This window comes from Lynx rufus, unplaced genomic scaffold (genome assembly GCF_022079265.1).
Source record: "Lynx rufus isolate CCGP_SWC_20201006 ecotype Redwood Valley unplaced genomic scaffold, mLynRuf1.p SCAF_1, whole genome shotgun sequence".
Taxonomy (NCBI): domain Eukaryota; kingdom Metazoa; phylum Chordata; class Mammalia; order Carnivora; family Felidae; genus Lynx; species Lynx rufus.
This window is the reverse complement of record NW_025814823.1, coordinates 109,828,683-109,842,712: the sequence shown is the minus strand read 5'-3', so window position 1 is coordinate 109,842,712 and position 14,030 is coordinate 109,828,683. Positions and strand designations below refer to the sequence as shown.

The window sequence follows — 14,030 nt, the reverse complement described above, 5'->3', positions numbered from 1 at the left end:
GGGTGGAGGTGGGAGTGATGGGCATATAGAGACTGAGCCATAAGCAAATTTGTACTATTTTTCATAATGTTTGCATTAGAATTATTACACCAAAAAATGTTTTAGGGGTGCCTGAGTGGCTCAGTTAGTGAAATCAGCGTCTGACTCTTGAGTTCAGCTTAGGTCATGAGCTCAGGGTTCGTGAGTTAGAGCCTCGCATCTGGCTCTGCGCTGACAGTGGGGAGCCTGCCTGGGATTCTCTGTCTCCCTCTCTCTCTGCCCCTCCCTCTCTCTCTTTCTCTCTCAAGAAAAAAAAAAAATCTTTGGGCTGCCTGGGTGGCTCAGTTGCTTAGGCATCTGACTTTGGCTCAGATCACGAATGCAGGGCTCATGGCTTGTGAGTTCCAACCTTGCGTCAGGCTCTCCCTCTCAATGCAGAGCCTGCTTGGGATCCTCTGTCTCCCTCTCTCTCTGCCCCTCCCCCACGCACGCTCGCTCACACTCTGTCTCTCAAAAATAAATAAACATGAAAAAAAAGACATCAGTTTCTTGTAAGAGATAACATTTAAAAAATGTTTTACAAAATGAAAAAAAGTAATGTTTACACCCGTGGTTTTTTTTTAATCCACTTTTCTTAAAAGGGCATTGTGGTAGGCAGCTTCTAAAATGGCCCCCCATGACTCCTGACTTGTGGTATTCATGTCCTGGTACGTCTATTCCCAGACTGAATTGGGCTGACTTGTGCAACCAATAGAATATTGCAGAAATTGATGTGGCTTCTGAGACTAGATCATAAAAGACGTAGAAAATTGTAAGTGGGCTATCTCATTACAGCTGAATTTCTTCACAAAAATAAAAAATGAAAAGGAAGCTATAACCCAAGTAAGTTTCTAAGTGACTCATTTGTTATCCAAGCAAAGAAAGCCATTTACTGTGGGCAAGTTCATTAAATCACATTTGATTGCAGCAAAGAAATATATCCAGAGAAAACAAAACTGTTTGAGAGTATTAGCCTTTCTGTTTGAACGGTTGCTCAGATTTGAAAACAGTGAGAACAACATCGATAATCAATTAAGAAGCAAAGTGAGTGATATCAACTGGATTTCCTGGACCTTCTTTTTTTCATAATGGCTTCTTTAGTCATAATTATCATACCATAACATTTATCTGTTTACAGTGTATAGTTCAGAGTTGTACACCATCATCAGAATAAATTTCTAAATATTTTTTATCACCCCAAAAAGAAACCCTGTCCCTATGAGCAGTTTTATTCTTCTCCCTCCTAACCACCCAGTAGTTGGTAACCTTACTAATCTTGTTTCCTCTCTAGATTTGTCTGTTGCAGGCATTTCATATAAATGGAACTACATCATATATTGTTTTATGGCTCACTTCTTTCACTTAGCACAATGTTTTCAAATTTCACCTATAGTGTAGCATGTATCAGTATTTCAGTTTTTAATTGCCAAATGATATTCTATTGTATGGACATACCACAATTGTTTATCCATTCATCAGTTGGACATTTGGATTGTTTTCCATCTTGTGACTATTATGAATACTGTTGCTATGAACATTGTGTACAAGTTTTTGTGTGGATATATGTTTTGAATTCTCTTGAGTATATACCAAGGAATGGAATTTCTGGGTCATATGGTAACTTTATGCTTAATGTTTTGAAAAACCAACAGACTGTTTTCCAAAGCAGCTGTACCATCTTACAATCCCAACAGCAATCTGCAAATGTTCTAATTTCTCTACATTTTACCAACACTTGTAATTATCTGTCACTTTGATTATAATCATCCTCGTGAGTATGAAGCAGTATCACATTGTGGTTTTGATTTGCATTTCCTGAATGGCTAATGATGTCGGGTATTATCTCACGTGCTTATTGACCATTTGTATATCGTCTTTAAAGAAATGTTCATTCAGGTCTTCTGCCCATTTTTTAAAACCTGAGCATTTGTCTATTCTCTCTTGATGCTGTTCTTTGAAGCAAAGAAGTTTTTAATTTTGATGAAGTCTAGTTTATTTATTTTTCTTTCATTGCTTGTCTTTTGGGTGTCATATTGTTTTAAGGCTCCTGGACCCAATTCCAACCTGGGAGGGGTTCCCCACACCAAACACTAAGCAATTCTTGGGTATCTGGTGGATGTCTGAGACTTCAACTGAATTCTAACACTATCTACCCTGAGATTGCATCAGATTCTGCTCATTAAGGGCTCAGTCTTACAAGACTGCCCTCTGTCCCTCACTTCAGATGCCAGACACACGCCCTAGGCTGTTACTTGTGCTTCTGACCAACCAGCTATAGATTGTGGAGGTTCCAAACAATCTCCTCCTTAGATTCTTTTAATATGCTAGAGCCGCTTGGGGCACCTTGGTGGCTCAGTCAGTTAAGCGCCTGACTTCAACTCAGGTCATGCATGATCTTGCGGTTCATGAGTTCAAGCCCCACATCGGGCTCTGTGCTGACAGCTCAGAGCCTGGATCCTGCTTCAGATTCTGTCTCCCTCTCTCTGCCCCTCCCCCGTTCACACTCTGTCTCTCTCTCTCAAAAATAAATAAACATTTAAATAATTAAAAAAATTAATATGCTAGAGCTGCTCACAGAACTCAGGGATACAGTTACATTCACCAGTTTATTAAAGGATATTATAAATGATATGAATCAACATCCAGATGAAGAGATACATAGGGCAAGGTATGGGCAAAGGGCATAGAGCTTCCATGCCTTCTTCTGGTATGCCACTCTCCCCAACATCCAACCCAGAAGCTCTCAGAAACAGTCCTTTGAGGTTTTTATGGGGCCTTCATTGCATAGTCATGATTGATTAAGTCATTGGCCATTGGCTGATTGGCTGAGTGAGCGGTTGGGGGGTGGGGCTGACAGTTTCAACCTTCTAAATCACATAGTTGGTCCTCCTGGCAATCAGCCTCCATCCTTCAGTGAAGCCCAAAAGTTACCTCATTAATAAACAAAAGACACCTTTATCACTCTCAACACTTAGGGAATGCTAAGGGTTTTGGAAACTGTGAACCAGAGCTGTGGCTATATAACTATATATATAGGAAATGCATTTTGGTCATGCACATATTAATACATTTAAATTATAAACCACAATACCACACGTCTAATAAGCCATTACCTAATCCACGTCTTAAAATTTCACGCTCATGTTTTATAGTTTTAGCTCTTACAATTAGGTCTGATTCATTTTGAGCTAATTTTTGTGTATGGTGTGAAGTAGGGGTCCAAATTCATTCTTTTGTAAAAGGAAATGCAGTTGTCCCAGCAGCCTTTGTTGAAAAGACTATTTTTTTAAATTTGTGTTTTGTTTTAAGTTTATTTTTTTTATTTTGAGAGAGAACGAGTGGGGGAGGGGCAGAGAGAGAGGAAGAGAAAGAGAATCACAACTCAGGGCTTGAACTCCTGAACCGTGACAATATGACCTGAGCTGAAGCCAAGAGTTGGACCTGAAGCCCTGAAGCCAAGAGTATAACCTGAAGATGAGTTGGATAAGATGTGTTACAGTTGATAGTACCAATATATGAGGAGCAGAAAAATCTCAGTTGAATAGATTTACAAACCTTTTGAAAATGTAAGGTGTTTAAAGCCTTGTGGCAAATATTTGAATTTATCATGTGTTATTGAATAAACAGTGTCAACAGTGATCTTTATTTGCTCTTCTGCACTTAAGCATCATAAATTCCAGGATTTTTTTTTTTTTTTTTTTTTTTTTTGGAAATAAACCTGCATAACCTGACCTGCTGCTACAACACAGCAAATTGATGGCTTAGTAGTGGTAAAGTGTTGTGATTGCTTGAGCTCAGGACACAGATGGAATTTTTCTTTAATTGATGTTAAGATAATAAAACATAAAGTTTAACATATTGAGGCGCCTGGGTGGCTCAGTCAGTTGAGTGTCCGACTCTTGGTTTCAGCTCAGGTCATGATCCCAGGGGTGTGGGATCGAGTCCCATGTCAGGTTCCATGCTGAGCGTGGGGCCTGCCTAAGATTCTCTCCCTCTCTTCCTTTGCCCCTCTTCCCAGTTCATACACTCTCTCTCTAAAATAAAAAAGGTAAAAAAATTTAACATCTTAACCATTTTTAACTGCACATTTCAGTGGTGTTAAGTATATGCCCACTGTTGTGCAACCATTACCACCATCACCAGTATCCCTCTGCAAACCTCATTTTATCTTGCAAAACTGAAACTCTATACCCATTAAACAAAAAAATCCTCATTCTCCCCACCCCCCACCCCAGCCCCTGGCAACCACCATTCTACTTTCTGTCTCTATGACTTTAACTACTCTTGGTACTCACATAAGTGGAATGATACAATACTTGTCTTTTTTGTGATTGGCTTATTTCATTTAGCATAACATCCTCAAGGTTCATCCATGTTATAGCATGTGTCAGAGTTTTCTTCCTTTTTAAGGTTGAATAATATCCTGTTGTGTAAACATACCACATCTTGCTTATCCATTCATTCATCGATGGACACTTGGGTTGCTTCCACCTTTTGGCGATTGTGAATAATGTTGTGAGTTGCACGTTTTCACGAATGAGAACTGCCCTCGACCACCGTTGAACACAAAATAGTTTGGGAATTAGCTTTTACTGAAGACTCAGCAATGCTTCTTAATGCGTTCAACCTAAAATCACAAAGTAAATTGTTGATATGTGAAACTTCTTCCATAGTAAAGTTATTTCAGCAACAGTAACTTTTTTGGGGTACAAGTAATGTCAAATTGCTTCATACACTTCCTATGCTGTCAGAAGTTACAAGGAGAAGTAAAATGTGCATTAGCACACATGTTTGCCGCATGTATCTTTTCTGAGCTCAAACTGCATTCCCTACAGTGTTTTCTGGACTTCAGATGTAAAGGAAATTTTCATATTTCAAAATCCACTTAACCCTACGATTGAGACTCACCTATTCAATCTTCAATTAGAGGTGATTGCTTCTCAACATAATGATATATTCTAAGGCATAAATCAAGAGAAGAACCTAGTAAAAATCTATACATTTTTTCCAAGAAATGAATACTCTTGTTAATATCACATGCCAACAGATCGATATCAGCATTTAGCAGCACCTATCCGTGTGAAAAGATGTTTTCAAAAGTGAAATAGATAAAACTTCGTTACAGATCAGTATTAGCAGAAGAATATTTGAAAGCACTTTTTTAAAAAGTTTATTTTGAAAGAGAGAGAGTGTTTGAATGTGAGTTGGGAGGGGCAGTGAGAGAGAGAGAGAGAGAGAGAGAGAGAGAATACCAAGCAGGCTTTGCACTGTCAGCACAGAGCCCAATGTGGGGCTTGAACTCATGAACCATATGATTATGACCTGAGCTAAAGTTGGTCACTTAACTGAGCCACCCAGGTGCCCCTGAACATACTTTTTTTAAATGTAAGTTCCACACCCACCATGGGGCTTGAACTCGAGACCCCAGGATCAAGATTCACATGCTGTACTGATTGAGCCAGCCCGACACTCCTGAAAGCACTTTTGATGATAGGAAACTCTAACTTTGAATCCTAATCAAGAGAAATGTTATCCTCACTCCCTAGCAAAAAATTATTCTCATCAGTAGACTTGAATTACAAAACTTGCTCAATTACTATACTTTGAACTTCATCAAAAACATTTATGGAGAAAATTAAATCTATTGTTACATACTTACATAAGATCCTTGATTTTGCCGCTTGGCCTGCAAAGCCTAAACTATCAACTATCTCACCTTTATAGAAAAAGCTTGCCAACTCCAGAGAGAAAAGAAGGAGCTTAAAGATCAAGTCTTAGGGTACTTCTGCTTAGAAGTCAGGAAAAGGTAAAGGATCTCTTGCAAATGAGCCTGAAAAGCAGCAGCCAGGGGGGTAAGTGGGAAATTCTGCAAGTGAGGCATCTTAAAATATAAGAGAAGAAAATGTTTCAAACCAGAGAGAATGGTCAACTGTGTTAAATGCTACTAAGGTAAAGGCAAAGATTCAACTTTTGAATCTGGCAGTGTGGTCACTGTTGATGTTCTTGGTGAGTGGTTTCAGTGCATGGTAGTAGTGGACAAGACAGAAAGGAAAAGCTCCAGAAGATTAAATAGCACACCCAAAGTATTTAGCATTGTGCCTACCACATAGTATGTAGAGTAATTATCGAACCAGATATTGTTGTTGGTACCTCGCCCATCTCCCCTCACCTCTACCATTTAAAAAAAATCTTTTAACGCTTATTCATTTTTGAGAGAGAGAGAGACAGAGCGCGAGTGGGGGAGGAGCAGAGAGAGAGACACAGACACACAGGATCCAAAGCAGACTCCAGGCTCTGAGCTGTCAGCACAGAGCCCGATGCGGGGCTCAAACCCACTGACCACGAGATCATGATCTGAGGTGAAGTCATCTTCAACATAACTACAATTCAGGAACATTTTAACCAAAAAGAGAATAATTGCAAGAAGCTTTATTGTTCATTTCAGGAACTTCTCAAAATCCCTTTTTTTTTTTTTTTTAATTTTTTTTTTCAACGTTTATTTATTTTTGGGACAGAGAGAGACAGAGCATGAACGGGCGAGGGGCAGAGAGAGAGGGAGACACAGAATCGGAAACAGGCTCCAGGCTCCGAGCCATCAGCCCAGAGCCCGACGCGGGGCTCGAACTCACGGACCGCGAGATCGTGACCTGGCTGAAGTCGGACGCTTAACCGACTGCGCCACCCAGGCGCCCCCAAAATCCCTTTTAAATGAACACAAAATTGCTCAACTTTTCAGTAGATGACCTTATTTTCTAACTTTTTTTTCCTCATAGTACTGAATCTTTTCTATTTTTGCAGTAGATGACTTTAGATGATGGCCTACACTGTGTGGTAAGCCAAATAGTGGCCCTCAGAAGATGTTCATGTACGAATCCCTGGAATCTTTGAATATGCCATGTTAAATGACAAAGGGAAGTAGGGTCAGATAGAATTAAACTGTTAATTCAGTTGACCTTAAAATAGGGAGATGATTCTGGATTATCTGAGTTGGCCCACAGCAATCACAGGCGTTCTCAAAATAGAAGAGGGAGACAGAATAGGAAGAGTGATGTGATTTAAGAAAGTACTCAACCAGCAATTGCTGACTTTGAAGCAATTTGAAGGGGAACAGGGGCACAAGCCAAGGGGTGTGGACATTCTCTAAAGGTTGGAAAAGGCAAAGAAAGGGATCACCTCCTAGAGCCTACAAAAAGAAGCAGTCTTGCCAATACCTTGGTCCTAACCCAACAAGACCTGTATCAGACTTCTGACTTACAAAATTATAAGATGATAAATTTGTGTTACTTTAAGTCCCTAAGTTTGTGGTTGTTTGTTATGGCAGCAATAATTAGTATACTCTCCAAGACTCTTAAAAATCTTTGCTGTGTCCACTAATCCTAACCTATTAGATCATGATTCTCACCAAACTCGAATCAAGCCTCTGAACTGAAAAGCCCCCCAAACTGATAAATACCGCAACTTCCCTGCTCAGAATGTTACTGAATGTTACTGAGACTGTTGGGGTACTGGTCTCTCTTACCAGTAAATGATAAACTCAGCTTTGCCTTATCACCACCTTGTTTGGGTGGTATTTTTGGGGAAGAGCATTTAACAATTGTTTTATCCATGTGCCTAGAATAGTACCTGATATATGTAGGTGTTACGTATATGTAACATATACGTTACATGTTTGATACATAATGAATAAATTACGAGTTTCTAAAATAATATGGAATAATATTTGTGTAGATGAAATTGTGACTTGGTATTTCCTATACATAGATGTGACTTTCAGAAAATAATTTTAGGGATGCCTGGCTGGCTCAGTTAGTAGAGCATGTGACTCTTAATTTGGGGGTTGTGAGTTCGAGCTCCACATTTGGTGTAGAGAGTACTTAAAAATAAAATCTTTTTAAAAAACACATTAGTTAAAAAAAAAGGATAAGTTTTAAAGTCTGAATGAAATCTTGCACATGGATGTTTATATCAGCTTTATTCATTATCATTAAAAAATGGAAACTCAAATGTCCAACTCATGCATGGTTAACCAAACTAGGTTATATCCATATAATAGATTACTACTTAGCAATAAATGGGAATAAATTACTAATACATGCAACAACAATGGTGAATCTCAAAGGCATTATGCTAAGTGAAAGAAGCCAGACTTAAAAGGCTACATACTGTATGGTTCCATTTATGTCATATTCTGGAAAAGGTAAAATTTTAGAGACAAGAAAGCATATGAGTGGTTGCCAGGAACCCAGGTTGAGGTGAGGGGTTCATTATAAAGGAGACCAAGAGAATGTTTTGGTGTAATGGAAATGTTCTATGTCCTGATTGTAGTGGTAGTTTATACAATTGTACACATTAAAAAATATGCATTTTCTTTCTTTAAAATTTTTAATGTTTTTTATTTTATTTTTTGAGAGACAGAGAGGGAGTGTGAGCAGGGGAGGGGCAGAGAGAGAGGGAGACACAGAATCCTAAGCAGGCTCCAGGCTCTGAGCTGTCAGCAAGAGTCCGACATGGGACTCAAATCCACAAATGTGAGATCATGACCTGAGCTGAAGTTGAAAGCTCAAGTGACTGAGCCACCCAGACACCCTTCATTTTCTTGTTTGTGAATTATAAAACACAGAAATCTACTCAGAATTGCTACTGAACAATATATGTTGAATACTTTGTTAAAATCTTGCATGTTAATAAAACAATCATACATTTCTGGGGTGCCTGGGTGGCTCAGTAGGTTAAGCATCTGACTTTGGCTCAGGTCATGATCTCACAGCTAGTGAGTTCAATCCCCGTGTCAGGCTCTATGCTGACAGCTCAGAACCTGGACCCTGCTTCAGATCTGTGTCTCCCTTGCTCTCTGCCCCTCCCCCACTCACACTCGGTCTCTCTCGAAACTAAAAATAAAATAAAATAAAACAATCATACATTTCTTTCATTTTTTTTTCTCTTATAGCTTTATGGTCAGTATTTTCTACTATTTCTTTATTCTGTGCAGTTGACTTACATTGTTCTGGAACATGAAAATAGAGACATTCACTTTGTTAAAATGGATGCATCTGATTAAATGACAAATAACATTTATTCCAAAATAAGTTAAGGAAACTTCTTGTAAAGTTTATTAAATATCAATTTGCATCTTCATACTTCTTTAATTACTGTGTAAAATGACAATCTTTCTTTTACTTCTCTCCATCCCCACTATCTTCCAATATAGCCTTGTAAATCTTCCAAGGCAAAACTTGAAAGAAAGCAAATAAAATTGGCACAACTTCTGCAGAGGACAATTTGACAGTATCTATCAAAGTTAAAAATACCTTTTGATCTAAAGGTTCCAGGGTAAGGATTTATGTATTAGTTGCCCATCGTATGGGGTAATTAGTTATCAGTTACAGCCTAGTTTGTAATAGCTTTGGCTTGGCAACAACCTAAATGCCCACTTATTGGGGACTGACTAAATAAATATTTGCATACAATGGAAATACTGCTGCTGGGAAGAATGAAGCAGTTCTTCATGTAGTAATAAGTGATGATGGCCAGAAGCAGAAAAATGTTCACCTTTAGCCCAGAAGGCTGACCTATAGCTTACATGGTTTTGATAAGGATCAAACATGCACTGACTCCTGCATTCTTAAAGCGTCTCATGAGTGCCTGTAAATCTCACCAACAGTTAATATTGAGGTGAATGTTAAGCACCAGAGAAATCTTCTGAAACTAGTTTTAGGAGTAGAAATTCGAGGAAGACATATATGATCTAATACTCCCTGCAGCTCCCCTCCCCCTTGAGCACTAAGCATGTAGCCACTGCCTTCATACAGCAAAGGTACGGCTCTTTCTGCCCACAGGTTCTGACCCCAGGTTGTAATAAAAGCACCTTCTTGCACCAAAAGCCTCTCAAGAATTCTTTGTTGGCTTGTGGCCCCACATCCATATGGAAGGATACCCAGGATATTTTAAGTGAGAAAAGGAAGGAACTTAACAGTATATACAATACATTATCTTTCCTGTAAAAAGTATGTTATCACTATATTTTCATGTTTATTTATAACATATCTTGGGAGGGATACACTAGAAAATGCCAAATGATTGCCTCCAGGACTACCATAGTTAAAGGGCAGGGATGGGAGGAGTAATTATTTTTCACTCTATTTCATCACAGTTCTTTTTGAGTTTTGCACTAATAATTTCCTCATCTATAGAGATACATAGATAATATCTATATAGATATAGAGAGTGAGGCTTAAAAATAATAGGTGGTCAGTTAAGAATTTTAAAAAGGAAAAATTATACTTTTATTGATGCTGAATTACCAGTGTTAAGGGCTGACAAAAACATTTTCATATGCACATTCCTTATAAGAGTTTATCATAAAGCTCCTCAAAAACCTTGCACCTTACCAAAAGCAATCTTTAACACGCTTTTTTCTAGATTAGTTGGTAGAAAGTAACCTCCCACCCCCTTCACGCTCCTCCCAGCTTCCTGAGGCTTCTGTACAGAAAGAAAACAAGTAAGAGGCAGGAGATTATAAAGTGTTCTTCCAATGGTGAACCAGAGGTAGTGTCTCTGAACAGTTACCAAACTGCGTTCCATGAGACCCTTTGAAAATCCTGTCTGGTCTATAACTATTATTTTACTCTCAATTAAATTATAGTTTGCCCTGACTGGCAGAATATTAAGAGATGAAGGAAAGCGTTGAAAATGATATCCTGAAGAACAGTATTACTGGCAGAAAATGTTTGGATGGCGAACAGAAAGGGCTGGAGAGGCTTCATGGAAGAAGTTCAAGCGTGGTTCTAAGCATCCTCCTGCAATTAGTCCCTGGAGACTTCCTTTCTCCGCCGACCTGTTGAGGGCCGCTGGACTCCGGGCATCAACGTCAGCACCGGGAAGTCGGTCGAAGGGGCTTCGGGTTCGCCAGACCCTCGCCAGGGGCGCACGACCTGACCCCCCGCCCCTCACCTGAGTCCCAGAACCGGTAGACCCGGCTCGGCCCGTCCCCGGTAGCGGCTACGTGCACAGAAGGGTGTGCGCGTCGCGGATCTGCAGGCCGGGTCCTGCCCGGCGGCCCTGCCCTGTGCGGCCGCGGGGCCTAGGAGGTCGGGTCTAAGCCACCGGGGCCTGTGCTCCGCCCGTCCGGGGTCGTTCGACCCCCACAGCCGCGCACGTCACGGCCCCCGTGTCGCCTCCGGTCACCGCAGGCCCAGCAGGGCCCCGCTTTTCTGGCGGGGCGGGGCGCGGCGTCGCCACGTGACGCCTCGCCCCCGCCCGGCCCTGATCACATGGGTGGCACGGCCGCTGCGTCAGTCACCGTCCTGGCTGCGGGAGTCGAGCCGCCGTCGCCGCCGCCGCCAGCGGACGGGGCGGGGATCCCGGTGCCAGGTCTTCGTCGGCCCGCCCCTGCCGCCTCAGTCGGCCGTCCCGGGCTGGGCCCGACCGTCATGGAGCGGGGCGGGACCTCCGCCTGTTCCGTGTGAGGCGCGTCGCCGCCGCCCCCGCCTGCGCCTTTCCAGACCTGCCGAACCCCCGCCGCCGCCCGGAGCCCCTCGTCCTTGGCAGTCTGTCGCCGCCCCCGGGCGGGCTCGAATGCGCGTCCCGTGAAGGTGCAGGCCCGGCGCCGCCGCTGCCGCAGCTGGGAGATGGTTTGGGCCTAGCGGAGCAGGGATTGGAGGTGAGAGGGGCCGACTGACTGACGGAGGGCCGGGCCGGGCCGGGCCTGGCCGCGGGGTGCGGGGTGGGGGTGGGGGAGACGGTGAACTGGGTCCGCCTTGGGGGCTCGGGAGACCCTCCAGGCCGGGGCTGCTCGATCCGGCTTCGCCCTTCTTCTTTCCGTTTCACCCCCACCCCCGGCCTGGAAAAAAAAAAAAAAAACATAAGGCTAACCATCCTAACAAAAATTTCCAGAAATCCATCTTTTCACCGTTTCTCCTTTCCGCTTTCGTTTCTTAATCCATTCCAGCCCTCAGAAAATTTAGCGACAGATTCGTGATTTTTTTAATATCCTCTTCAGTTTCAAGTTATTTGTAGAGAAAATAGGCCTAGATTTCTGGCTATCATTACCCAACTAGTTCTCGCTTTCCTTCTCGCGATCCTGCGCACGTCTCTCCCCCTCTCTCTCTCTCTCTCTCTCTCTCTCTCGCTCTCTTTCTCCCTCTCCCTCTCTCTCTCGCTCTCTCCCCCCCCACCTCTGCAAAAAAAAAAAAAAAAGGAAAAAAATTTTCCACCTTCGGCTAGCGAAGGGGATTGACTAAAAATGGGAAGGTGGGGGTGTAATACTTGAATAGCCGCCCCCCCCCCCCCGCCCCTAACTTCGCAGTCGGTCTGTTACCTAGTTATCCCGATAGCTCGGGTTTGGATATTGATGTTTAGGCCTTTCCTCCAGCTGCCTGTGCCCGGGGTTAATCTCGTAATTGACGTCAGTGCTTTGTTCCTTCCACTTTGCTGTTCCTTCCACTCTTTGAGGGTGGATCTTGGAGTATAGGAGTTTGAGGACTATCTTTACTGCTTTTTCTCTTACAGTGGTTATCATTTATAGGAAGTTGAAAGTACAAATCTGAAATGCTCGTGCATGGAGTTGCACTAAGACGAAGAGTTCCATTTAGGGTTCTTCTCGTAGTCAGTTGCCATTCAGAGTGGCTTTACAGAAATTTTAAACTAAGGCCAGTCTCTTTTTCAGTGACCGGTATGTCTTGAGGGAACCTAAGCAATAAGTGCCTGTGAATAAGATGTTTGCAAATGTGACATTTAAGATACATGTTGATTTTTAGGACTCATGTGTTTAAAAAGCTCAAAGCTTTGTTTCCATATTGATTCTGCAAAGCTTTGTAAAGTGCTTTTGTCATTTCACTGTACTTTGATTTATCAAAATTGAAATATTTATGTAAATTTTCTTAATTTGGCATTTGATAAGAGCCTTTGTGGCCTGCGAATCTGCCTGGATCTTCTTTGGTCATATGTGCATAAAGACGTGTTGGCAAGTGGCCACTTGTCTTTTAACAAAGCTGGCTTCTTTAAAATTTTCTGGTTTATTTTCCTTATCACTGCATTTTTCAGTGTCTAAACATTAAAAAAAATCCTCCAGAAGTTATTTTTAATGATCTTTTAGAGTCAATTTACCTGGGAGCAGTGATTTTTCTTTTTTTTTAAATATCAGCAGTTTCATTCAGTTTGTGGTGGCTTGTATGCTGATGACTTTAGGTTTTGTTAGCTCTGCAGGAACAGTAGGCAAATTCTACTTTAAATATAAGTTTGCATCAGGTGTGGACAAGATAGGAGGTCTGTGAATGACCCAACCTTTATTGTATGGTTTACACACACACACACACACACACACACACTCACACTCACAAAGAGCTTAGCTGTATTAATTGGAAAGCACTCCACAGTTTTGGGGTGTAGAGATGATTGTACAGTGCTTTGGTAAAGCTCTGTAATTAAGAATTCCTAAAGATAGAATATTTTCATTAAGATTACTTTCTCTTTGTCATATGACATACATTCTCTGTGCTCTTGAATTGTATGCCTTTTGTAATAGCTGATATATTCTCCTTTTGTATTGTAATTTTCTGATAGGTCTCTTGTAGTGTGTTTAGAACAAAAGCTATGTTTATATCTCTCCAGTATCATCAGTATTTTACACAGTTGTTAGATTGAATGTGAATGTGATATCCAATCTAAGTTTTCACAAAGGGATAATCTAAAGCAAACTGTATGAGCAAGTGATCAATATTTGAAGGGGAGAAAGTAACTATCAGCTACAGAAGATGACAGAAGGTGAAGGCTTCTAAAAGTTATGTATCTTACCTTTTTTGAAGAGCTAAGGTAAATGTCATGGTTTATGTGTACCTGAGAGGAACAAAGAAAACAGGTATTTCTTCTTTTGTGGCCATCTACTGGTTTAGAATGGAGTCCAAAATGTATGAGGCCTTTTCTTTGTAGTATTTTTCATAAAATCAAAGAAGTACTCTTACAGGTATTAAAGGCACACGTAGACAGTAACCCAGAAGTACAGTACATATTGTAAA

The 14,030-nt window shown here is 41.3% G+C and overlaps 1 protein-coding gene across 3 annotated transcripts in view; it reads left to right on the top strand.

Annotated features, from left to right (window-relative positions):
• The first annotated feature begins 11,329 nt into the window (after positions 1-11,329).
• AFF4 (ALF transcription elongation factor 4) overlaps positions 11,330-14,030 on the top strand; it is a 99,257-nt gene continuing 96,556 nt past the window's right edge. For 2 of the 3 annotated variants that reach the window (XM_047084523.1, XM_047084538.1), the window contains exon 1: positions 11,330-11,677. The gene's annotated coding sequence lies outside the window, so the exon portion shown is untranslated. The remainder of the gene's footprint in view (positions 11,678-14,030) is intronic. The other variant, XM_047084532.1, reaches the window with a different exon arrangement.